General features: G+C 42.8%; 1 long non-coding RNA gene across 1 annotated transcript in view; it reads left to right on the top strand.

The window, feature by feature from the left end:
• The window catches only part of LOC117347966, a 42,085-nt gene that overhangs the window by 15,306 nt on the left and 1,198 nt on the right, over window positions 1-25,581 (top strand). The window lies entirely within an intron of this gene.

The raw sequence follows: 25,581 nt of genomic DNA, 5'->3' as shown, positions 1-25,581 counted from the left end.
GAGCAAAGAAGACGCCGATGACCAGCCAGAGAGATTCACGCGCATGCGCACTCCTACCTGAGATGCCCTACATCTCACGGAAAACGGACGCACACAGTGGGAGTGCGCATGCGCGGCTTACCGTTTTATTATATTAGATGCCATTTAGGTATGTAAATGTCTCTATCATATCTCCCTTCTCCCACCTTTCCTCCAAAATATACATATTAAGATCTTTAAGTCTGTCCTCATATGCCTTATGATGAAGACTACGCACCATTTTAGTAGCCTTCCTCTGGGCTGATTCCATCCTGTTTTTATCTTTTTAAAGGTGTGGTGTCCAGATTATACACAATATTCTAAATGAGATCTACCAGAGTCTTATACAAGGGCTTCAAAACCTCCTTTTTCCTACTGACCATTCCTCTCTCTATTCACCCTAGCAATTTTCTGGCTTTTGCCCTCACCTGTTTGGTCTCCTTAAGATCATCACATACTATCACACCCAAGTCTTACTTCTCTTTCATGCACAAAAGTTCTTCACCCCCTTAACTATACCGTTCCCGTGGAGTTTTGCAACCCAAATGCTCAATCTTGCATTTCCTAACATTAAATCTTAGCTGCCAAATTTCAGACCATTCCTAATCTTGTTCTCACCATCAGGGTTGTCTACTCTATTGTGGATTTTGGTATCATCTGTAGAGAAATGTAAAGTATTGCTTATAGGAAGCAAAAACCCGAGGTACAGCTATACGATGGGAGGGATGTTATTGAGTGAGAGTACCCAAGAAAGGGACTTGGGGGTAATAGTGGATAAGACAATGAAGCCGTCAGCACAGTGCGCAGCGGCCGCAAAGAGAGCGAATAGAATGCTAGGTATAATCAAGAAGGGTATTACAACCAGAACGAAAGAAGTTATCCTGCCGTTGTATCGGGCGATGGTGCGTCCGCATCTGGAGTACTGCGTCCAATATTGGTCGCCGTACCTTAAGAAGGATATGGCGATACTCGAGAGGGTTCAGAGGAGAGCGACGCGTTTGATAAAAGGTATGGAAAACCTTTCATACGCTGAGAGATTGGAGAAACTGGGGCTCTTTTCCTTGGAGAAGAGGAGAATCAGAGGGGATATGATAGACACTTACAAGATCATGAAGGGCATAGAGAAAGTGGAGAGGGACAGATTCTTCAAACTTTTCAAAACTACAAGAATGAGAGGGCACTTGGCAAAGTTGAAAGGGGACAGATTCAAAACCAATGCTAGGAAGTTTTTCTTCACCCAACGGGTGGTGGACACCTGGAATATACTTCCAGAGGGCGTGATAGGACAGAGTACGGTATTAGGGTTCAAGAAGGGATTGGACAATTTTCTGGAGGAAAAGGGGATAGAGAGGTATAGATAGAGGACTACTACACAGGTCCTGGAACTGCTGGGCACGATGGACCTCTGGTCTGATCCAGCAGAGGCACTTCTTATGTTCTGACAACCCTTCAGCAATATCTCTTACAAAAATGTTAAAAAGAACAGACCCAAGAACTGAACCTTGAGGCACCACACTGGTAACATCCCTTTCCTCAGAGAGATCTCCATTGACCACTATCCTCTGTCGCCTTACATTCAACCAGTTTCTGGCCCAATTCGTTACTTTGGGGCCCATACCGAGGACACTCTGTTTATATGTTAGATGGCTGTGTGGAACACTGTCAAATGCTTTGCTAAAATCTAAATATACCACATCCAGCCTTTTCCCTCTAATTCTCTGGTCACCCAGTCAATGAAATTGATCAGATTTGTCTGACAAGACCTGCCTCTAGTGAATTCATGTTGCTTCGGGTCCTGTAATCCATTGGATTCCAGAAATGCCACTTTTTTGTCTTAAAAGTGTTTCCATTCATTTACTTACCACAGAAGTCAGACTTACCAGCCTACAGTTCCCTATTTCTTCTTTCCACTTTTGTGGAGAAGGACCACATCCTCCTTTCTCCGGTACCACTCCCGACTCTAAAGAAGAATTAAAAAGATTAGCCAGCAGAACCACCAGAACTTCCCTAAGCTAATTCAGTACCCTTGGATGTACACCATCTGGCTCCATTGCTTTGTCCACCTTTAGTTTAGCTAGCTCCTCATAAAAACAATCCTCTGAAAATCAATCAGGGTCTACCACACCTCCAGTCTTAACATAAGAACATAAGAATTGCCGCTGCTGGGTCAGACCAGTGGTCCATCATGCCCAACAGTCCACTCACATGGCAGCCCTCAGGTCAAAGACCAGTGACTAGCCTTGCCTGCGTACGTTCTGCTTCAGCAGGAATTTGTCTATCTTTGTCTTGAATCCCTGGAGGGTGTTTTCCCCTATAACAGCCTCCAGAAGAGCGTTCCAGATTTCTACCACTCTCTTGGTGAAGAACAACTTCCTTACGTTTGTACGGAATCTATCCCCTTTTAACTTTAGAGAGTGCCCTCTTGTTCTCTTTACCTTGGAGAGCGTGAACAACCTGTCTTTATCTACTAAGTCTATTCCCTTCATTATCTTGAATGTTTTAATCATGTCCCCTCTGTCTCCTCTTGCATTTGTTTTCTGCAGTCCCTCTCCTGGCGCTTCAGCTATAAACACAACAGAAATATTTGTTAAGCAAGTCAGCCTTATCTTTATCAGCTTCTACATATTTCTTCCTTTCACCTTTGAGTCTCACAATGCTACTTTTATACGTCTTTCTATCACTAATATATCTTTAAAAAATGCCTTGTTCCCCTCCAAATCCCCCTCCCTCCCCCCCCTGCTGTTTTATTGTGCTGGCTATTTTTTCTTCCATTTACATCTTCGTTTTCCCGATTACTCAACCAGCCTCTATTAACTTTCCCAGATATTTTTGCTTGTCTTCCTCTCTTTGCGATATTTTATAGTTTATGAAAGCTAACCTCTTTTACCTTATCTTCTCTGCTACCACTTCTGAAAATCAAAGCGTCCTTCTTTACTTCTTTCTTTCATTTTCTTTCCTTACAAAATGATTTGTTGCCCTTACAATAGCTCCTTTCAGTTTTGTCCACTGCTTTCCTACTGTACTTCATCCAGATGTTCCCATCCTGATGACAATTCCTTGACATAATTCCACATCTGAACAAAGTTAGTATTTTTTAAGTCTAGAACCTTTACTTTTGAATGAGCACTCTCTACACCTGCAGTGTTCACTGGATGGCAGATGATCACCCACTCATCAGAAACATTTTCCCCTTTTGTAAGCACTAAGTCCAGTATAGCCCCATCCCACATGGGTTCCATTACCAACTGCTTCCTGTAAGAGGAAGAAATTTCAACTACAGTACCAATTAAGATTGATTGTAGTGTTACCACATTCCTCACTGCTCAGACTGTAGCAGCCAGACTTGAACATACCAGTAGAGAACCAGATTGAACATGCGTGTGGGGAGTGAACCTCTTTGGATTCAAGCAATGTTCTATTTACTGAACAAAGTAGTTAAATATGTGAGAACATTTTTTTCTACTTTGTTGAACCTTATTGCCTGGGGTGGGTGTATAGAACTAGAGCATACTCTGTTATATTAATAAAACAAATGAAAATTGTCAGGATGTTCATAACACACCTTAACAAGTTGAACTTTTTTCTTCCTCTTAGTTACAATGTATCATTACTAAAACAGAGAGTCTGATTTACCCAGCTGATATTGGAATGCAGGTCAGGAAAAATAGCTATGTGGGAAGGCAGGAGAATTAAAAATCATTATTTGTAGCTGGACATATTGGATGAGAAAGAGCATGTAATGAATTTGGTACCCTAAGGGGGACACAGACTGCATTGGCTGTCTTATTTCACTTGAAACTTTGTTTAAAATGAATACTTAGCTAAGCGAAACTATTTAAAAAGCATCTTTCTATCAGTCTTTTAGGTAATCAGTAAAGACCTATCTTTTTGACAAATTTGTTACCTCATAATCTTCTCCTGTACTTTTTGCTGCTTGTACTTCACTGGTTGTCAGTTGTCTCTGTTATGAACCACATAGAACTTCACGGTCCTGCGGTATATAAACTGTTGTTATTATTATTATTATGGTACTGCAGTATACAAAAATAAAGTTATTATTATTAAAATCTCCTGCTATAATAATAGGAAGAGAACAACTAGTAATTATGCATTTGCAGTTTTTGGAAAAAGATTTTACTGGGATTCACGGGTACATAGACATTTACCAAGGAAATGATAGCATTACCAACTTTAACATCTAAATGAAATCATCTATGCTCAAGGTCAACTAGCTATTTCTCAACCGTGATATTTAATCCTTTCCTAAACAAGATTGCTAACCCTCCTTTCTTACTTTGAGCAGGTACATAAAAGCATTCCTTTACCCAACCCCCATTAATTTTTCTAATCCTTACCAATTAAATGCGTTTCTTGGAGGAACAGAATATCTGCAAAATATTTTTCCTTTTATACTGAGTGGTTTAACCCATTCATATTTAGTGAATAATAAGCAATATTATCCATAGTTATTTAGTTTCCAGAAACCTCTAATCACTCTTCATCCATATCTCACTAGCCATATAATCACATTCACCACATATTCATTTGTGCTCCCAAACATAACACACTGTTTACTCTCTGTAATACCCACCCCAAATGCCCCCATTCCCATCCCCAAAATACTCCTGCAGTCTCCCTGTCTATTTTCCCTGGCCAGACCCACACCATTGATACAGCAGCCTTCATAACACAGTCCCCATCCTCATCCCAAACAGATTAAATGCTACATTGTACAAATGTAAGCATAAGAACTTCCATCAAATCAAATTGTCACACCCCTGGCCCCGCCTACCCAAAGGTGTAGGCCGAGTGTTCTTCCATCGCCCACCAAGGCTGCGGGCCAAGTGTCCATTCACTGCCTACTGGGATATAGGCCGAGTGTCCATTCACTACCTACCAAGGATTAGGTACTAGGACTGCATTCCTCTCCTCAAGAGTCACCCTGGAGCTCTTGTTTCAAAGAACTCAAAACTATGCTCCTTTCTTCTGGGAGTCCATTCATCAACCCCCCCCCCCTTTCAGTTCAGGGTGAAGTCCCCCTTGACCCCTCACAATGTCCCCTAAGGATTGAGGGGGTCCAAGCTAAAGCTAGGAAGAAAGCTGAAGACCAGAACGCAGAGGATAGCATTCTCAGAGATCCTACCGTTACCCAGGGCAGATGGAGCTGCAAGCAGTCAACGCATGGATGCGGCCCTGGTGTGAGGAAGAAGGATTCCACTTTGTGTGCAACTGGACAACATTCTGGGGGAAGAGCAAGCTCTACAGGAAGGATGGACTCCACCTCAGCAGAGACGGAACGAGGCTACTTGCAAGCAACATCAAGAGAGAAGTGGACAAGTTTTTAAACTAGGAAGAAGGGGAAAGCCGACAGTCAACAGAGAGAGAGAGTCGATGGTTCGGTAACCGGTATACCCAGAGGATACCGTGCAAGAAGATAGAGGGAAAGACTCACCGGATTACAGGCAAAAAAGATTGAAAAGAACACAAGAGGTAAGGAAATGCAAGAAAAGAAAAAGCTGCAAACTCAAGTGTATGTACACAAACGCAAGGAGCCTTACAAATAAGATGGGTGAATTAGAAGCCATAGCACAAAAAGATAGCGTTGACATCATAGGCATCACGGAAACATGGTGGACAGAGGAAAACATCTGGGACACTGCTACCGGGATACAAACTATACCGCAGAGACAGAGTGGCTCAAAAAGGTGGGGGCGTTGCCATATACGTCAAAGAGGAAATTGAATCTGCTGGAGAGAACACGCCACAACTGACAGATAAGTTAGAGTCTCTATGGGTCAAAATTCCAGGAACAAATGGCCTGGAAACGAAGATCGGCATCTACTACCGACCCCCCAGGGCAGTCCAAAGAAATTGATGGAGAAATGACAGACGAGATTAAACACAACTGCAAAGGAGGCAACACAGTTATCATGGGTGACTTCAACTATCCGGGAATAGACTGGAACCTAGGCACCTCTGGCTGCATTAGAGAGATCAAGTTCTTGGATGCTGTAGGCGATTGCTTCCTGGAATACTAGAGGAAATGCAATTCTGGACTTAATTCTAAATGGCCTGCGAGGACCAGCACAAGAAGTAGAAGGGACGCCGGGATGCAGCGATCACAATATGATCCGCTTTGATCTGGACGCAGGGGAGAAACATTGGTCCAAAATGGCACTGAACTTCTGAAAAGGGAATTACGAAGGGATGAGACTCATGGTAGGGAAGAAGATTAAGAAGAGGATAAGCACTGTAAAAACGCTTGGTCCCTTTTTAAGAACATAGTCACCGAGGCGCAAAATCTATACATACCGCTTATCAACAAGGGATCCAAGAGGAAAAAGAACAAAGAACCGGCGTGGCTCACTGTAGAGGTGAAGAAAGCGATCAGAGACAGGAAAATTTAATTTAAGGAATGGAAAAGGTCAAAAACGGATGAAAACTGGAACAAGCACAAACAACATCAACGCAGGTGCCATAAGGCGGTAAATGGGGCCAAAAGAGACTACGAGGAAAAAATAGCCAAGGAGGCAAAGAACTTCAAGCCGTTCTTTCGATATATTAAAGGGAAACGACCCGCAATGGGACCATTGGATGACCATGGAATAAAGGGAGCGCTAAAGGAGGATAAAGCAATCGCTGACAAACTGAACACATTTTTTGCATCTGTATTTACCGAAGAAGATGTACACAGCATACCGGAACCCATCAGGCTATATGGGAAACGAAGGCGGAAAGCTAACAGGATTGACGGTCAGCCTAGAGGAGGTATGTAGGCAGATTGATAGGCTTAAGAGCGATAAATCCTCGGGACCGGATGGCATCCATCCGAGGGTCATCAAGGAACTGAAAGAGACCATAGCTGAACTGCTTCAACTAATAGCCAATCTGTCGATCAAATCGGGAAAGATTCCGGAAGACTGGAAGGTGGCGAATGTTACACCGATCTTCAAGAAAGGTTCGAGGGGAGATCCGGGGAACTACAGACCGGTGAGTCTGACCTCGGTACCGGGAAAGATGTTAGAGTCACTGATAAAGGACAGCATCATTGATCACCTTGACGGACAAGGGCTGATGAGGACCAGTCAGCACGGTTTTAGCAAAGGCAGATCGTGTTTGACGAACTTGCTGCACTTCTTTGAGGGAGTAAACAGACAGATAGACAAGGGTGATCCGGTCGACATTGTATATCTGGATTTTCAGAAGGCGTTTGACAAAGTTCCGCATGAACGACTACTTCGGAAAATTGCAAGCCATGGAATTGAGGATGAAATACTCATGTGGATTAAAAACTGGCTGGATCATAGGAAACAGAGAGTGGGAGTAAATGGACAATACTCGGACTGGAAGAGCGTCACCAGTGGGATGCCGCAGGGCTCGGTGCTTGGACCCGTGCTCTTTAACATCTTTATTAATGATCTGGACATAGGTACGACGAGCGAGGTGATTAAATTTGCGGATGATACAAAGTTATTCAGAGTAGTAAAGACGCAGGGGGATTGCAAAGATCTGCAACGTGACATAATCAAGCTCGAGGAATGGGCATCAACATGACAGATGAGGTTCAACGTGGATAAGTGTAAAGTCATGCATGGCGGTAACAAAAATCTCATGCATGAATACAGAATGTCCGGGGAGGTACTTGGAGAGATTGTACTATTGCAACTCTATCTACTTAAGCCTAACTAAGAAAAACCTCCACAGACTCCAACGGATTCAGAATGCCGCGGCCAAGCTCATCTTCGCTAAAAGTAAATTTGACCATGTCTCCCCGCTCCTGGCCAAGCTCCACTGGCTTCCGATAATCGCCAGGGTCCACTATAAATGCGCCTGTTTAACTTTCAAAATCCTATATGGCAGGGGTGCCCACACTTTTTGGGCTTGCAAGCTACTTTTAAAATGACCAAGTCAAAATGATCTACCAACAATAAAATTTTTAAAAAACACAAAGCACACTGTACGCATAGAAAATATTAATCATCATTCCTATTCCAGGGTTTTTCAAAGAGGTCAAAGCAGATGACTCTATGCACTATCACCTCAGTAACAACCATACAAAAATAGTCAAATATACCCCCTCCCTTTTTACTAAACCACGATAGCAGATTTTACCGCAGGGAGCTGCGCTGAATGCCCAGCGCTGCTCTCGACGCTCATAGGCTCCCTGTGCTAAAAAACGCTATTGCGGTTTAGTAAAAGGGGACCACAGTGTAAAATATAGACAGCAGATATAAATTCAGACACATTTTGATCATTAAATTTAAAATCAAATCATTTTTCCTACCTTGTTGACTGGTGATTTCATGAGTCTTTGGTTGCACTTTCTTCTTATGACTGTGCATCCAATCTTTCTTCCCTTCTTTCAGCCTGTATGCTTCCTCTCCTCCAGACCTCATTCCCTCCCCAAACTTTTTCTTCCTCTCTCCCTGCCCTTTCTTTCTCTCTGCCTCCCTTTCTTTTTTTTCTGTTTCTCTTCTTTGCTTCTGTCTCCCTGCCTGCCCTTTTTCTTTCTTTCTCCCTGCCCTCCCCCAAGCCACTGCCACTGCCATTGGGGACCAGGACCCAAACCGCCACCATTAACAGGCCCGAAAGCCGACGCCGCCCCAACCTCTCCCTGCTTCGGCCGACCAGCATCGCGATCGAGCTGTTGGGAGAAATGCTGCCGGGTCCTGCCTTTGCGGAAACAGAAAGTAGGCAGGACCCAGCAGCAAGAAGAGGAAATGCTTCACTAACATGTCTCCCGCCTTAGCCCGTAGTGAACGGTTGCTTCAGGGCTCTCAACATGTGCGTGACGGCTTCCCTTCTCCCCCCCCCCCCCCGGACATAACTTCCGGTTTCGGAGGGAAGAGAAGAGAAGCCGGCACGCACACTTTAGAGCCCAGAGCATAAGTTCGCTATGGGCTGAAATCTCCAAGCCGGGTTTTTTTTTTAATGTTCAGCAGCGGCGGCAGCAGCTAAAAGGCCCTAGGGAGAACACCGAGGAAGGCTGATCGGCTCAGGATGGGCTCCGCGATCGACTCACGTTGCCTTCCTGAGCTACTGGTCGATCGCGATCGACGTATTGGGCACCCCTGCTATATGGTATCCTCCCTCCCTTTATCCCTCTTTCATGGAATTCCTCAAACCCTAATACCACCAGATCCTCCCACAAATTAAAACTATCCTTCCCCTCGCCTAAAAGGCATTTCCCACACAGGAAAGCTAGGGACCTCCCTCCACTTCAAAATCACTGAGCTCTGGAACAACCTTACCTCCCCTCTTCGGAACTTGAGCTCTCTCCAAGTTTTCCGCAAACATCTGAAAACCTGGCTTTTCTCAAAAAATGTAAGTCTCCCTCCAACTTAGGAATCAAGGAAACTCTTATATCTTGGCATCCCAAGTCCTCTAAATTTTCTTCACACTTCTACCTCTAACCCTCTGTTGTAGTTCCTTCCTATTTCTCCTACTTTAAACCGCGTCGAGCTCTACGAATGTGGAGATGATGCAGTATACAAACCTAAGGATTAGATTAGATTAGAGACCTCCCAGGAAAGGGACTTGGGAGTTCTGATCGACAAGTTGATGAAGCCGTCCACACAATGTGCGGCAGCAGCAAAAAGGGCAAACAAAATGCTAGGAATGATAAAGAAGGGGATCACAAACAGATCAGAGAAGGTTATCATGCCGCTGTACCGGGCCATGGTACGCCCTCACCTGGAGTACTGCATCCAGCACTACATGAAGAAGGACATGAAGAAGGACACGGCACTACTCGAAAGGGTCCAGAGAAGAGCGACTAAGATGGTTAAGGGGCTGGAGGAGCTGCCGTACAGCGAAAGATTAGAGAAACTGAGCCTCTTCTCCCTCGAACAGAGGAGATTGAGAGGGGACATGATCGAAACATTCAAGGTACTGAAGGGGATAGACTTAGTAGATAAGGACAGGTTGTTCATCCTCTCCAATGTAGGGAGAACAAGAGGGCACTCTCTAAAGTTGAAAGGGGATAGATTCCGTACAAACGTAAGGAAGTTATTCTTCACCCAGAGAGTGGTAGAAAGCTGGAACGCTCTTCCAGAGGCTGTTATAGGGGAAAACACCCTCCAAGGATTCAAGACAAAGTTAGACAAGTTTCTGCTGAGCAAGAACGTGCATTGGTAGGGCTAGTCTCAGTTAGGGTGGTGGTCTTAGACCAGAGGGCCGCCGCGTGAGCGGACTGCTGGGCATGATGGACCACTAGTCTGACTCAGCAGTGGCAATTCTTATGTTCTTATGTTCTCCCCTCTCTATCAGGAGTCCAGTGGGAGGCTTTAGGAGTCTCTTTTCTTTATAAATCACCCCTTTACTCTGCAATTCACTTTGGATGCAAATTAGTTATTTAAGTCCAATGGCAAGGTCATTCAATCTGTACTATTGGGCAACACAATACTCCAGAGCAATAAGGGTTGCTGGTTCCTAACACCACCCACCTAGTCTTTCACTATGACTAGAACCACCCCACTAAGTGGACCCAGCTATTCCCTGTTTAACCCTGGTTACATATTGCCCATGGATATTCTGGGAAGGAGTAGACTCTGGTGTAGCCCTTCCTCGAAAATGTACTCTCTCACGTGATGGAACATACACCCCATCACATAACTCCCCTCATTTTTGAAGGACTCCTAGTCCTTCTGAATCACTCACTGGTTTGATGCCACCCCCTTCCCAGGACAGGTAATCGACATTGATGTGATTTTTCCCTGCTCTATGTGCGACAATGAAATCATATTCCTGTAGGGCTAGGTACCACGTCATGAGTCTGGCATTGCTGTTCCTCATCAGACCCAACCATTTCAGCGGGGCATGATCAGTCACCAACACTAAGTGCCTGCCCAAGAAGTAGTAGTGCAAAGATTTCATTGCCCATTTCACGGCCAAACATTCTTTCTCTGTGGTGGAATACCTTTTCTCTGCCTCAGTCAGCTTTCTGTTTAGGTACATAACTGGGTGTTGTTCTTCCCTGGTTCCCTGACTCAATACAGCTCCCAAACCTACTCCAGAAGCATCAGTCTACAAGGTGAACTCCTGTCTAAAATCAATGTTCCTAAGCACAGGTTCCCGGCACAAGGCATCCTTGAGATTCTGAAAAGTTGTCTCTGTACACTTATCCCAGACCAATTTGTTTGGGTGAGAGTTCTTTAACAACTCAGTGAGGTCAGCTGCTACCTCTTAGAATCGAGGAATGAACTTAAGATAGTACCCTACTAAGCCCCAAAATGCTCTTAGCTCTTTCTTTGTCCTTGGGACAGCTGTCTTCTGAATCACTTCTACTCTTGAGACCAGAGGCTTCACCCTCCCATTTCCAACTTGGTATCCTAAATACTTAACCTCCCTTTGGCCTACATAGTACTTCTTCAGATTGGCCATTAAACCAGCCTTCCTTAAAGACTCACATACAGCAGTGAGGTGTGTGAGGTGTTCCTCCCATAAAGAGGAGATTACTACAACATCATCCAAATATGCATTGGCATATCCCTGATGTGGTCTCAATACCAAGTTCATTACTCTTTAAAAAGGAGAACGGTAAACTGATATAGCCCCCCTGGGGTACTGAATGCTGTCTTCTTTCAGGATACTGGATCCAACGGGATTTGCCAGTATCCCTTAGTTAAGTCTAGGTGGAAATATATCGCCCCCCCCCTAATTGTTCCACCAGATTCTGTACTCGAGGCATGGGATATGCATCAAAGTGGGAAACTGCATTGATTTGTCTAAAATCGATACAAAAATGGGTAGAATCATCTGATTTCAGTACTAACACTATAGGACTGGACCACTCACTGGTAGATTCTTCAATCACCCCAAGCCGTAACATTTCTGCTACTTCCTTCTCCACTTCCTGGTGCTTTGCCTCTGGGAGTCAATATGGTCTTTGCCTTACCACCTTTTTAGGCTGGATAACCACTTTATGTACTTCTAGATGGGTACGCCCTGGTAGAAGAGAAAATACTTTTTTTTTTTCAAATCTTTATTCATTTTTTTAAACTCACAATAAGTGTAACATAGAATACAATCATTTTATACTTCAACACTTAATATATCATCAAATTCTAACTCGCATCAAATTTCCCCCTCCCTCATACCCAACAATTATTCATAAGCATAAGAAATCATAAAATATTCTCATCCCCCACCCCACCCTGGACATGTATGAACAAAAGGGGAAAAAAATAATATTCTATGCAGTAATTTCAATCTTTATAGTATCTTGTTAATGGCTCCCAAATAACCTGAAATTTCTTAAAATTTCCCTGCTGCATGGCAATTACCCTTTCCATTTTAAATATGTGACACAAAGAGTTCCACCAAAAGCTATAATTCAGCCTATCCCAATTTTTTCAGATTATTCATAATCTGTTGTATGGCAACCCCTGGCTTAATAAGCAGAAGCTTGTTATTATTAGAGGATATTTGGCTCTTAGCTTTCATTGACATGCCAAACAATACAGTGTCATAGGATAATGCCACTGGATTATCTAACAAACTATTTATTTGACCCCATATTGATTTCCAAAAAGCAAGTATCAATGGAATAACAAATGATCTAATGTCCCAGCTTCAAGATGACAGTGCCAGCATCTATTAGATTTAGAGCTATCTAACTTCTGTAAATTAACCCGGGTCCAAAATGCTCTATGTAACAGAAAAAAACCATGTTTGTCTCATAGATGCAGACACTGTACATCTCATCCTCCAAGCCCAAATATGTGGCCATTGAGATGCAGTAATTTGATGCTTGATCTCAATGCTCCAAATATCCTGAAGACCAGTTTTTGGTTTCTTATTTAAAAATCCAGATATTAATTTATACCACTGAGCAGCCTGATGTCCCAGGAAGTCTACCTGAAAGCATAAGAAGGGCAAACTATACTGATTACTGAGATTTTTCCATTCAGGGAACCCAACCTGAATGGCCTGCTTCAACTGCAACCATCTATAGTTTTGTGATTTATTAAGACCGAATTTGTGTTGCAATTGTGAAAAATCAAGCAGCTTACAATCTGAAATAACATCATCCAAAGTACATATACCCGCCTTCATCCAATACTTCCAGAAGACCTTAAATCTGCCAATTTGAATTTTGGAGTTTAGCCACAGGGTCTGATGAGTTGATTTATGAACCGAAATAGGTGTTAAATTATTCACACATTTTAAGGTTTTCCATGTATCCTTATATAATCTAGGCATCTTAATACAGTGTAACTGTGGTTTATGAGCATAATTCGTTCCAGAAGCATACTCGTAAACCAAAATGCTTGTATATCAAAGCGAGTTTCCCCATAGGAAATAATGGAAATTCACTTGATACGTTCCCCCCCCCGAGGCCAGTGGCGCTGCTCCCCCCCCCCCTGCGCAAACTGGCAACCCCGCCTGAACAACTTGAAACTTACCCCCATCTGGCATCGGCACGCAGCCCACAGAACGTGCCGGTGCCGCTTGAAGAACTTCTGCCTCTGCCGGGCATTGAGCATGCATGCATGCATGCATCCTTCTTCGAAGGAATTAACAAACAGATGGACAGAGGTGACCCCATAGACATCATATACCTTGATTTCCAAAAAGCTTTTGACAAGGTGCCCCATGAACGATTACTCCGGAAACTGAAGAACCATGGGGTGGACGGAGACGTACATAGATGGATCAGAAACTGGTTGGCAGGTAGGAAACAAAGGGTAGGGTTGAAGGGACACTACTCTGACTGGAGGAGGGTCACGAGTGGTGTTCCGCAGGGCTCGGTGCTCGGGCCGCTGTTATTTAATATATTCATAAATGATCTAGAAACAGGGACGAAGTGTGAGATAATAAAATTTGCAGATGACACCAAACTATTTAGGGAAGCTCGGACTAAAGAGGACTGTGAGGAATTGCAAAGGGACTTGAACAAACTAGGAGAATGGGCGACAAAATGGCAAATGAAGTTCAACGCTGAGAAATGTAAAGTATTGCATGTGGTACTAACCTTTATAAAAAATGTGACACGGATAATAAATAAAAAAAAAGTCGAGAACACTTATTTGGACATTTATTCTCAGCACCATATATAGTACTTGTAACAATAACTAATCAAACATAACACACAACATTGCCCCTTCCTATGTCCATAGTGCCCCCAGTGCGTCCTTCCTCACCTCACCCCCCCTCCGATGCCCGCCTGCCTTCCATCCCCCTTCCACTGAAACCCCCCACACCGATGCCAGTCTGGGCCACCCTGTCCTGACAGATCCACGTTTTGCCTCTCTCCCCGCGGGGCTGGGCTTTGCCCAGTTGTTTCCGGACTGACATCTTTCCCTCCCCGATCCTCCTCCCAGGGCAAGAAAAAGAAAGGGAGAAGCCGAGTCAGCGCCCCGTTGCGGCCGGAGCTGGTTCCGATCCCGAAGCGTAGAATTTCTCCTTATTTTCGGTTCAGTGTTTTAGTGTTCACTGTTTTTAGAATAGTGTAATTTTAATTTTGCTAACAATTTGAATGTAGGCCCTTCTTGATTTAGGAAAATCCGGCCCTGCCTTCCATATTCGCAGTTTCAGCATTTGCTGTTTCGATTATTCACAGTTTTTAGCTTGCTGGCTCCTCCCCCCAATTACATCAGCTTGCATAGAGATATCGCTGATTCCAAGCATTTACAGAGAAAATCGCTGATTTCCAGCACTTTGTTCACCGTGTTTTGCCTCTCCTTTAAGAAACAGGCCAGATCTCCCACCATGTTGTTCGCGGTTTCACCATATTCTCGGTGGTTTTTAATAGAAAACAGCAAATAACATATGAAAAAGTTATTCGCGGTTTTTCAGTATTTGCGATTCTGTTAATAATCCCCTATCACAGCGAATACGGAGAGAGAAGTGTACCTACAAATCCAAAATGTGGCCCTGCAAAGGGTTTGAATTTGAGACCACTGATTCACAGGTAACACTTTTTAAGCAGTTCTTATGTTAATCAACAGAAAAAGGGAAGGAAGCTTTGGTCAGAGATGTTAACATAAGAACATAAGCAATGCCTCTGCTGGGTAAGACCTGAGGTCCATCGTGCCCACTATAATCCTCTATCTATACCCCTCTATCCCCTTTTCCAGCAGGAAATTGTCCAATCCTTTCTTGAACCCCAGTACCATACTCTGCCCTACTAAGTCCTCTGGAAGCGCATTCCAGGTGTCCACCACACGTTGGGTAAAGAAGAACTTCCTAGCATTCGTTTTGAATCTGTCCCCTTTCTACTTTTCCGAATGCCCTCTTGTTCTTTTATTTTTTTGAAAGTATGAAGAATCTGTCCCTCTCTACTCTCTCTATGCCCTTCATGATCTTGTAAGTCTCTATCATATCTCCTCTAAGTCTCCTCTTCTCCAGGGAAAAGAGACCCAGTTTCTCCAATCTCTCAGCGTATGAAAGGTTCTCCATCCCCTTTATCAGACGCTTCGCTCTCCTCTGAACCCTCTCGAGTAACGTGCATTTGACGCCACTGACTGAAATTTTGACTGACTACAATCTAAAATTTTCTTCTTTTTTTTGCTGATGACATCCAGTTGGTGATTTTTTTGAAGGACGATTTGGTGTGGTATTAGTTAATTGGCGATGTAAACATGATTTGATTTGGAATCTCTTCGGATCACCTGCAATGTTTTAGAGTGAATTCGCTTTGCTATACCTCCTTTCCCAATTATAAAGGTGGATTGCAATACTACTTGAACTGCAGATTGAATTCTATTTTTGCCCAATGTTAATTTGATGACCCGGTTGCTCTTGTTGTTTTAACTTGTGCACTTTTGGGCTTTTACTGTGTTAGTTTCTTTGGGCTTTTTTTACCACGCGCTAAACCGCCAGCCGCGCTAGACGCTACTGCCTCCCTTGAGGAGGTGGTAGTTTTAGGCCAGCGTGGGGGTTAACGGGTGATGAAACGTCACACGCGTTAACCCCACTAGCGTGGCTTGATAAAAGGAGTCCTTTGTATCCTGTTTAGAGTTTTAGATAATGTGGGATAGAAATCTTTTAAATAAATAACGGAACGAAGCAGACACAGAGGGCTCCTTTTACTAAGGTGCGCTAGCGTTTTTAGCGCACAAAGCAGATTAGCGCGCGCTAACCCCACGCTACAACTAATGCCAGCTCAATGCAGCATTGTAGCACGTGCTATTCCGCGTGTTAAAGCCCTAACGCAGCTTAGCAAAAGGAGCCCATAGATCCTCTGTAGTTGTTCAGAAAAACGCAAGCCCTTGACAGTCCCATGGTACAGGATCAGCCATTGTCGCTACTAGATTAATAAGTCTAGGCTTTCATTGTGACAATTCATTGAGGTTTTCTTCTTAGATAAGCCCTGTGGTTTGCTCTTTGGTTATTTGGGGGCGGGGTCCATTTAAAAGTAATTTGTTAGCTAAAACCTTATCTTAAATTGCTTATTTTATGGTTTATTTGACTTTTTATGCCACCTTTTCTTGATAACATAGTAACATAGTAGATGACGGCAGATAAAGACCCGAATGGTCCATCCAGTCTGCCCAACCTGATTCAATTTTTAGTATTTTCTTCTTAGCTATTTCTGGGCAAGAATCCAAAGCTCTACCCGGTACTGTGCTTGGGTTCCAACTGCCGAACTCTCCGTCAAAACCTACTCCAGCTCATCTATATCCTCCCAGCCTTTGAAGCCCTCCCCAGCCCATTCTCCCCCAAACGGCTATATACAGACACAGACTGTCCAAGTCTGCCCAGTACTGGCCTTAGTTCAATATTTAATATTATTTTCTGATTCTAAATCCTCTTTGTTCATCCCACGCTTCTTTGAACTCCGTCACCGTTTTCCTCTCCATCACCTCTCTCGGGAGCGCATTCCAGGCATCCACCACCCTCTCCGTAAAGTAGAATTTCCTAACATTGCTCTAGCAAAGCAGTTTATAAAACAATTTTTTAAAATAAGGCAAAGAACGCTACTAAATGCAAGAGAAAGAGAGAGTGAAAAAGAAAACTAATACGTATCTTGTGACAGGGACACCCGGCTAACTGCTCCAGAGCCGGCTTGAACCCTGTCCGACCGAGCAGTTGGGTGTGTGACTTAACCGTACTGCCTAAGATTCAGTGCCTCCCATGCAGGCTTTAATTTGATAGATTTCACAAAACACCACACAGTCTTTGCAGGTGAAAAATCAAGATTTTCAGCTTTATTTTCAGGCTTGACTTAAAGCCACTTATTTTAACTTGTCAGGATTACAGTTCACTTTCCCTTCACGAGAGTAGCAATAGCAGAGCTCAAAAAAACTCAAAAGAACATTGCAGCTCATTCGCAAACAATAATTCAAAACAGTCATTTTCTTCCTGGGAGAAGGAGAGCTTTGGCTTCTCTGCTTCTCCTCTCCCCCGTGCCTGTGGCACAGAAAAAAAACCAAACCCAAGACAAAAATAATTTTCCTGCACTCCAAGCAGGGAAAAAGAAACCCAAACTTTAGTACTGGCTTCACCCAGAGGGCTAGGCCCTTGCTATTACAAGCAGCACTGGGCCTGGATGCCACTGGCCTGCACTGGGTAGGCTGAATCCCATTTCTTTCAACAAAAAAAAAAAAATCCCGCCCGCCCAATCATTACGCAGGCTGTATTGCACAATACAGCCACTTCCTTGTTCTTCCTCAGGCAAAGTGAAAACAGAAGAATACCGTAGTCTCCTTTACACCTCTGGTCTCTCTCTTAAACACAGTCTCAAACATTAGAGAGAAGGCAAAAAAACCACACAAAGGAAAAACTTCATATAATGTCCACAACAGCATAAAGCTTCTAGCTTTGCTTTTAGAGTCCAGCTGAGCACATTTCAAACGCCTATACTCATGTGCCCAGGGCTCAGGTTTTAGCACAAAGAAAAATAAACACAGCAAACAAAGCAGCAAACTTTCCCCATTTTAGCTTTGAAACTTTGACCTGCAGTGCATGGCCAATTCTAGCTTTGGGAACTGACACAGGGATAGGACTATGATGCTTCAGATCTTGATTCCCTGTCACAATCTATATAAGTTTAATAAGTATAGCACAGGGTCTGTGTCTCCCAAAGGATCACCACTCCAGCAGCCTTTAAAGGCCTTTGTAAACAGGAAGGTTTTGAGCAATGCTCTAAATTTTGAAAACAACGGCTTGGTACGAAGGTCTAAGGCCGTAGAATTCCAAAGAAGGGGTTAAAGTGGTCAGTAGGCTAGATTACTGCAATTCATTATATCAAAGTCTGGCTAAAAGTTTGAAAAGGTTGCAGTTGATCCAAAATCACTGTAAAAAAAGACATTGGATCATGTGATCCTATTCTTATGGCATTGCAATAGCCTCTGATTATGGCAAAGATTTCCTTTAAGCAGTTCTGCTTTTATATGCATGCTCTTGTTTATCTTTCAGATAAACTGGAAAAATATGTTCCTTTTCATACGATCATGTAACGCTTTAATACCGACTTCTGCATTGGCTGCCAATGGAGGCACGTGTGAGGTTCAAGTTTGAATGTTTTTGCTTTAAGGTACTATTCGGATTAGCCCCTAAATATATAACTGACCTTATCTCTTTCACAACCAACAGACATAAGAGAAGCTCACACTTGAATTTTGTTTCCCCATCAGTTAGAGGATGTAAATTTAAAAGACATCATCAACATCTTTTCTCACATGAGGCAGCATTATGAGGTAAAGACCTGGAACAACTGCTTATGCCTACTACTTATGGGGAATTTAGGAAACACCTAAAAACATATCTGTTCCTGAAATATTTAGGTAACTGACCTGTACAATCTTAGTCCATAATAACTGATCTCTAGAGCTGTTAATCACTAACCTCTAACTTTGTTAATTCTACTCAATCTGTAGCATCTTTTAATCATTGTAAACCACATAGAACTTCACGGTCCTGCGGTATATAAACTGTTATTATTATTATTATTATACGAGGAGGGTGCTGAAAAGTTCTCAGCACAACCGAGAAAAGAATGACGTGGATATGGTTCAATCAATGATCTGAAGCAATGTGCAAAATATAGAATTTTGTTTCTGCAAGTTGGCACTTAACAAAATAAGAAACTCTTTTCAGCTACAGTGGCAAAATGATGCTCAGAATTTAGGAAGTTGGTTTGTTGGGCTGAGAACTTTTCAGCACCCCTCATATGTAATAAACGTGAGCCAAGTTAAAACCACGGGCTTACACTGCAGGGAAGGGCGGCAGAGAGCAGGAGAGTCGGCAGAGCTTGCCTTCTTGCGCTTTTTGCACAAGGGAGATGTGTTTAAAATGTTTTATTTTAGTTTTGATGCTGGGATTTCAGGGCGGCAGAGAGCAGGACATTCGGCAAGGACGTGAGCGACTTGGTCCTCAGCAGTCGCTTCTTATTGGATCAGCCAGCCCAATCGGTGTTCCTTCTTCTATTTAGTGAATCGCTGTCTTCATATTTATGCATGTATTTCCCCTCATTTGCATGGGTGGATCAGATCAGGTAGGGTCATACTGGACTTTAGTGCTTATAAATGGGGAAAGTGTTTCTGATGTTACAGTGGGTGATCATCTGGCATCCAGTGATCACTGCATGGTAAGGTTTAATATTAAGATGGGTATAGAGAGGGCTCATTCAATAGCAAAGGTTCTAGACTTTAAAAAAAGACCTAACTTTGTTTGGATGGGGATTTACGTCAAGGTTGGGAAGCAATGGAACCCAGGATTTTCCCTGAGTTTTTGGAGGTGGGTCCCTGAAATGCATATTTAAACCTTTGAACTGTTGGGGGTTTTTTTTTGGGGGGGGGGTCTGCCCTTTTGGTTTGAGTTGGGCTGAAACCTCTGTTAGCAGAAGCAAGAAGCTGTTTCGTGGGGAGTTTTGTTTTTTCTTCTTTTCCCCTAAGAAAGGACTGAGAATTAAAGTTGAAGAAACCTGAGGGAAAGTCAGAAGTATTGAGGTTTCTCTGCCTGTCACTGTATGAAGTTTTCTTTTACTGGCTGTGAGGTGTTTTTTTTTTTTTCCTACTGCTCAGGTTCGCATCTCAGCCAGATGTGAGCTATTTTGAATGTGGGTCTGGGAAGAAGTTTTGAGAGCCATAAAGTCAGACCAAGAAGATTGGCATTTATTTGGTTTTGTACTTGAATGCTAATGTGTAAACTTTTCTCTCAACTTGTGTAAACCAGACCACATTCACCTCTTCACCAAGAAGGAAATGGGACAGCTTCTTTTTTGAAGTGCTTACCTATATGAAGCCATCACAGTGCCTGAATAAACTTTAGCGTCCACCTGCAGCGCAAGCAGTTACAAGCAGCTAAAACCCAGTAGTGAAGTTTATTATTTTTCATCTCTCTGCTTGTTCTTATATGATTTGCTGAAGTGTATAATACATTGCAAGTCTATAAAGGAACTGTCCTAGCAGAATCTTATTATTTGAAAAGTATTTTTGATTTTTATGCAAACTGTGGTTTGTTTCTCTTTTGTGTTTGCCAATTGCCAGCCTGGCCATTCTGACCTAAGCCCAGTGCAGGGGCAAAATAAAAATACTTAAAGTCCTAGATTTCAAATGTACGGACTTTAATAAAATGGGAGAGTACCTGAAGAAAGAGCTGTTAGGATGGGAGAACATAAGAGAAGTGAAAAAACAGTGGTCTAAGCTGAAAGAAGCAATAAAAATGGCTATGGACCTTTATGTGAAGAAAATAAATAAAAACAAGAGAAAAAGGAAACCGATATGGTTCTCCAAACTAGTGGTGGAGAAAATAAAGGCAAAAGAGTTGGCGTTCCTGAAATATAAAATACCCCAAGAGGAGGAGTATAGAAAGGACTACTGGGTGAAACTGAAAGAAGCCAAGAGAGAGATACGTCTGGCATATGGCTAAAAATGTAAAAAAGGGAGACAAATTTTTTTCAGATATATTACTGAAAGGAGGAAGATGAAAAATGGAATTGCTAAACTAAAAGATGCCAGGAACCGATATGTGGAGAGTGATGAGGAAAAAGCAAATGTGCTAAACCAATACTTCTGTTCTGTGTTCACGAAGAAAATCCTGGAGAAGAACTGAGATTGTCTGGCAAAGATACGCAAGAAAATGGAGTAGATTCTGCGCTGTTCACGGAAGAAAGTGTTTATGAGTAATTTGAAAAACTGGAGGACAAAGCGATGGGACCAGACTTGATCTATCCCAGGATACTGAGGGAGCTCAGAGAGGTTCTGGCGGATCCTATTAAAAACTTGTACAACCAATCTCTGTAGACGGAAGTGGTTCCTGGGGATTGGAGAAGAGCGGATGTAGTCCCTATTCACAAAAGTGGTCACAGAGATGAAGCAAGAAACTATAGGGTGTTAAGCCTCACTTTGGTTGTTGGAAAAATAATGGAAGTGTTGCTGAAAGAAAGGATAGTGAACTTCCTAGAATCTAATGGGTTACAGGATCCGAGGCTACATGGCTTCAATAAAGGTAAATCATGCCAAACGAACCTGATTGAATTTTTTTGATTGGGTGACTAGAGAACTGGATTGAGGACATATGCTAGATGTTATTTACTTAGATTTCAGCAAAGCCTTTGATACGGTTCCTCATAGGAGACTCTTGAACAACCTTGAAGGGCTGAAATTAGGACCCAAAGTGCTGAACTGGATTAGAAACTGGTTGTCAGACAGATGCCAAAGGGTGATGGTTAATGGAAGTCACTCAGAGGAAGGTGAATAGTGGAGTCCCTCAGGGTTGGGTGCTGGGGCTGATCCTGTTCAATTTATTTGCGAGCAACATTGCTGAAGGGATAGAAGGTAGGGTTTGCCTTTTTGTGGATGATACCAAGATTTGTAACAGAGTAGACACCGTGGAGGGAGTGGAAAACATGAAAAAAGATCTGCAAAAGTTAGAGAAACGGTCTAATATCTGGCAACTAAAATTCAATGCAAGAAATGCAAAGTAATGCATTTGGGGATTAATAATCAGAAGGAACTGTATATGCTGAGGTGAGAGGCTGATATGTACGGAAGGGGCGAGGGACCTTGGGGTGTTAGTGTCCGAAGATCTAAAGGTGAAAAAAACAGTGCGACAAGGCAGTGGCTGCTGCCAGAAGGATGCTGGGCTGTATAAAGAGAGGTGTAACCAGTAGAAGAAAAGGTGTTGATGGTCCCTGTACAGGTTGGTGGTGAGGCCCCACTTGGAGTATTGTGTTCAGTTTTGGAGACCATACCTGGCAAAGGACAGGAGACTTGAAGCGGTCCAGAGGATGACAAAAATGATAGGAGGTTTGCACCAAAAGACGTATGAGGAAAGACTGGAATCCCTGAATATGTATACCCTAGAGTAAAGGAGGGACAGGGGAGATATGATTTCTGACATTTAAGTACTTGAAAGATATTAATGTAGAACAAAATCTTTTCAAGAGAAAGGAAAATGGTAAAACCAGAGGGCATAACTTGAGGCTGAGGGGTGGGAGACTCAAGAGCAATGTAAGGAAATTCTTCTTTACAGAGAAGGTGGTGGATGCCTGGAATGCGCTCCCGAGAGAGGTGATGGAGAGGAAAACAGTGATGGAGTTCAAAAAAGCATGGGATGAACACAGAGGATCTAGAATCGGAAAATAATAGAAAATATTGAAGAACTAAGGCTAGTACTGGGCAGACTTGCATGGTCTGTGTCTGTATGTGGCCGTTTGGTTCAGGATAGGCTGGGGAGGGCTTCAATTGCTGGGAGGGTGTAGATGGGCTGGAGTGAGCTTTGACAGAGACTTCGGTAGTTGGAACCTAAGCACAGTACCAGGCAGAGCTTTGGTTTCTTGCCTAGAAATAGCTAAGAAAAAAAAAATTTAAATTGAATCAAGTTGGGCAGACTGGATGGACCATTTGGGTCTTTATCTGTCATCATCTCATGTCATGTTACTATGATATGGCAAAATGTCCTTCAAGCACATTTTGAAGAGTTCAAATGATAACAAATAATGAGTAATTGGGAAATTAAGCAATCTCAAATTCCTGGCACTAGAAAGATGTTCAGTTGCCTCCAAATGAGACTGTATCAGACTCTTAACACCACAGCTGACTTCAAATTAGATACCGATGATTCCACTTTAGCAAATTAATTTTTCTTCATGTTCCAACAATTTAACAGCAGTGTCCTGGCAAAATTTATATAATCTTGTGCTTTGTAATGCTTTTTCTATACGAGAAACAGCTTACCTTATTTCCTGTATGGTAGTTTGTTTTTCTTGTGAGGTAGACGTGGATGAAGTCTGTAATAATATTGTAAAGTCTATTTGAACTGGTATGGGGCTAGGTGCCTTTAATGGACACCCCGTAACTAGCGCTCCCAAAAAGATGAGCGTTCTTCTTACTTGCAAACACTCACTGCTCTTATTGAGCTTGGGCATAGGCCGAAGATGACGTAATCCCAGGGCTCAGTCACCATGCTTAGGCCAGGTATTGCTCTCGCACTGAATGAACAGCCAAGCCCAAGGTGTAACCGAACAAACTGGAACTCTTTTATTCAACAAATTGTAAACTATTCAGATATAATGGCAATCAACAGGTTCAAAAAATGATCCTTAGCAGTTCACATCACTATCTCCTTATTGTACTCTGGTTAGAGTAACTATTTATTCTCTGTCTTCCCCTCAGGGACCAAAAGGTTTTCTCCCTCCATACTCAAGCCCTTAAGTTTCCTTCTTACTTGTCCGGTAGTCAGACTTAGTAGTCTCTCTCTCACACCCAATCACAAAAGGAGTCTCCCTCAGTACACAGGGCTTTGGTGGGAGAAAAAGGGACACCAAAAGCTTTGATCAGTTCTTGTTAATTTCTCTACTCTCTATCCACTCCTTAGGAACCATAAAAGGAGCCTCCCATGATGCTAGGACTTTGGCAGGAGTATAGGCTAACCAATAGCCCTGAGTTTCTCACTCACTCTCTTTTTATAATCCCCCCCCCCCACCTTGAGAAAAGAGACCTCCTACACCTTCCAATCACTCCAGCTTAGTCTCAGTGACCCTCTGAAAAAATCTACAACCACTGCCTTTAGGGCAGAATCAACTTTCAGGGGGGGAAGGGGGGTCAGATACACTACTCATGTCTATACTAAGTTGTCAGCAGTGTAAATCCAAAGACTATATTAACATGCATAAGATGATCTCCAAAGCTAACACAAAAATTTGGACCATGTCAACAGAATGGTGTAACTTCTTTGTGGCAGAAGAATTAACACAGGTAGCATCAAGTTCTTTGGCTTTAGAGGTGGTTCTGTGCTGAGGACAATGCTTAGAGCGTTAACTTCCCAAAATGTGAATCCAAGTCCTCATTTAGGATTAAAAACGCAACTGCAGAAGGTAAATAAAAGATTTAAAAAGCCTTGACAGCAGCTTTAATCAGTCTATATAAGGCAGGCTGTAGTTTAAACCAGAGGCAATGGATGGCAGTGAATCAATAATGCTACTCAGCTACCGTAACCTCTTTACCTACCCAAATATCACAGGCTGTAGATATCGTACCTTCTTAGACAGAACATTCAAATTCCAAGCAGGTAGACTGCACACTTGGCTAGGCTACTTCACCGATGCCGCCAGAGAATCCTATAGTGTCTTTAGGAAAGAATTAAAAACCACCCTGTTTAAGAAATTCATAACCTAACCAGACCTCCCCCCCTAAGAAGCCCGTTCAACCTCTTCAGCCAATTTTCCACCTTTAATTGTTACCAGTTCATTCACTGGTTGCCTGTCCTCCGTTAATGGACCACGATAACAAATTAGTTCCTCACCAACATTCTTAAGTTATCTTTATCATCTTTTCAGTCTTGCACCTTGTAACTCATGGACCGTGCAATCTCCTTTCTCCTATCCTACTTATGCTCTCAATTTCCGCCGATTGTATAAAGTTACTCACTGTGAAACCGTGTAATTCACTGACCCTGTAATTTTCCTAGAACTATCACAAGATGTTCAATGCTATACTCTGTAATTCACTGTCTGTACAGTTTTTCTTCATTGTGAACTGCCTAGAAGTCGCAAGTTTGTGGCGGTATATAAGAATAAAGTTATTATTATTATTATTAGACATAAAGGTAACATGAATTCTATAATCAGAGCTTCCCAAACTGTGTGCCAGAACCCCTAAATGGGATCACAACCTGGGCAGGTGACTCACTGTCCTGCACCGTCTGGAGGTCACATGCTTTCTATGACCACACAAATTGATCACCAACTTGTGTGGTTTCTGTAACTATTAAAATAGGGTCACAGCTGAAAAAAGGTTGGGAAGATTTACTTAAGTGTTGTTCCTGTCCAGTCCACTTTCTTCATGACGACACTCTTGGGTCACTACATGAGGCAACAAAAGCAACACATGCTGAATTATGCTGTGCCAGCTATGCCCAAAACATTCTTCAGGCTCAATGTTTACTAATGAGCAAGTCCAAGAGAGATGAGACAGCTCTCATGCCTATTGGTTGTTTGCCATTCTTCTGTTGCATATAGGGTAGGCACAGAACCCTGGGTTTAGCCAGTGCCAAAGTCCAATATATGATATTGCCTTTTAGTTTGGTTTTTTACTGCTACTATTTTTTCTATAGTGGTACCAGACGTTTGCAGTGCTGTAGAGTCACAAAGAAAAAGTTGAAGATGAGCAAGAC

Source organism: Geotrypetes seraphini, chromosome 14 (genome assembly GCF_902459505.1).
Source record: "Geotrypetes seraphini chromosome 14, aGeoSer1.1, whole genome shotgun sequence".
Lineage (NCBI taxonomy): Eukaryota > Metazoa > Chordata > Amphibia > Gymnophiona > Dermophiidae > Geotrypetes > Geotrypetes seraphini.
The sequence above is the reverse complement of the archived record's forward strand: the minus strand, read 5'-3'. Positions and strand labels throughout refer to the sequence as shown.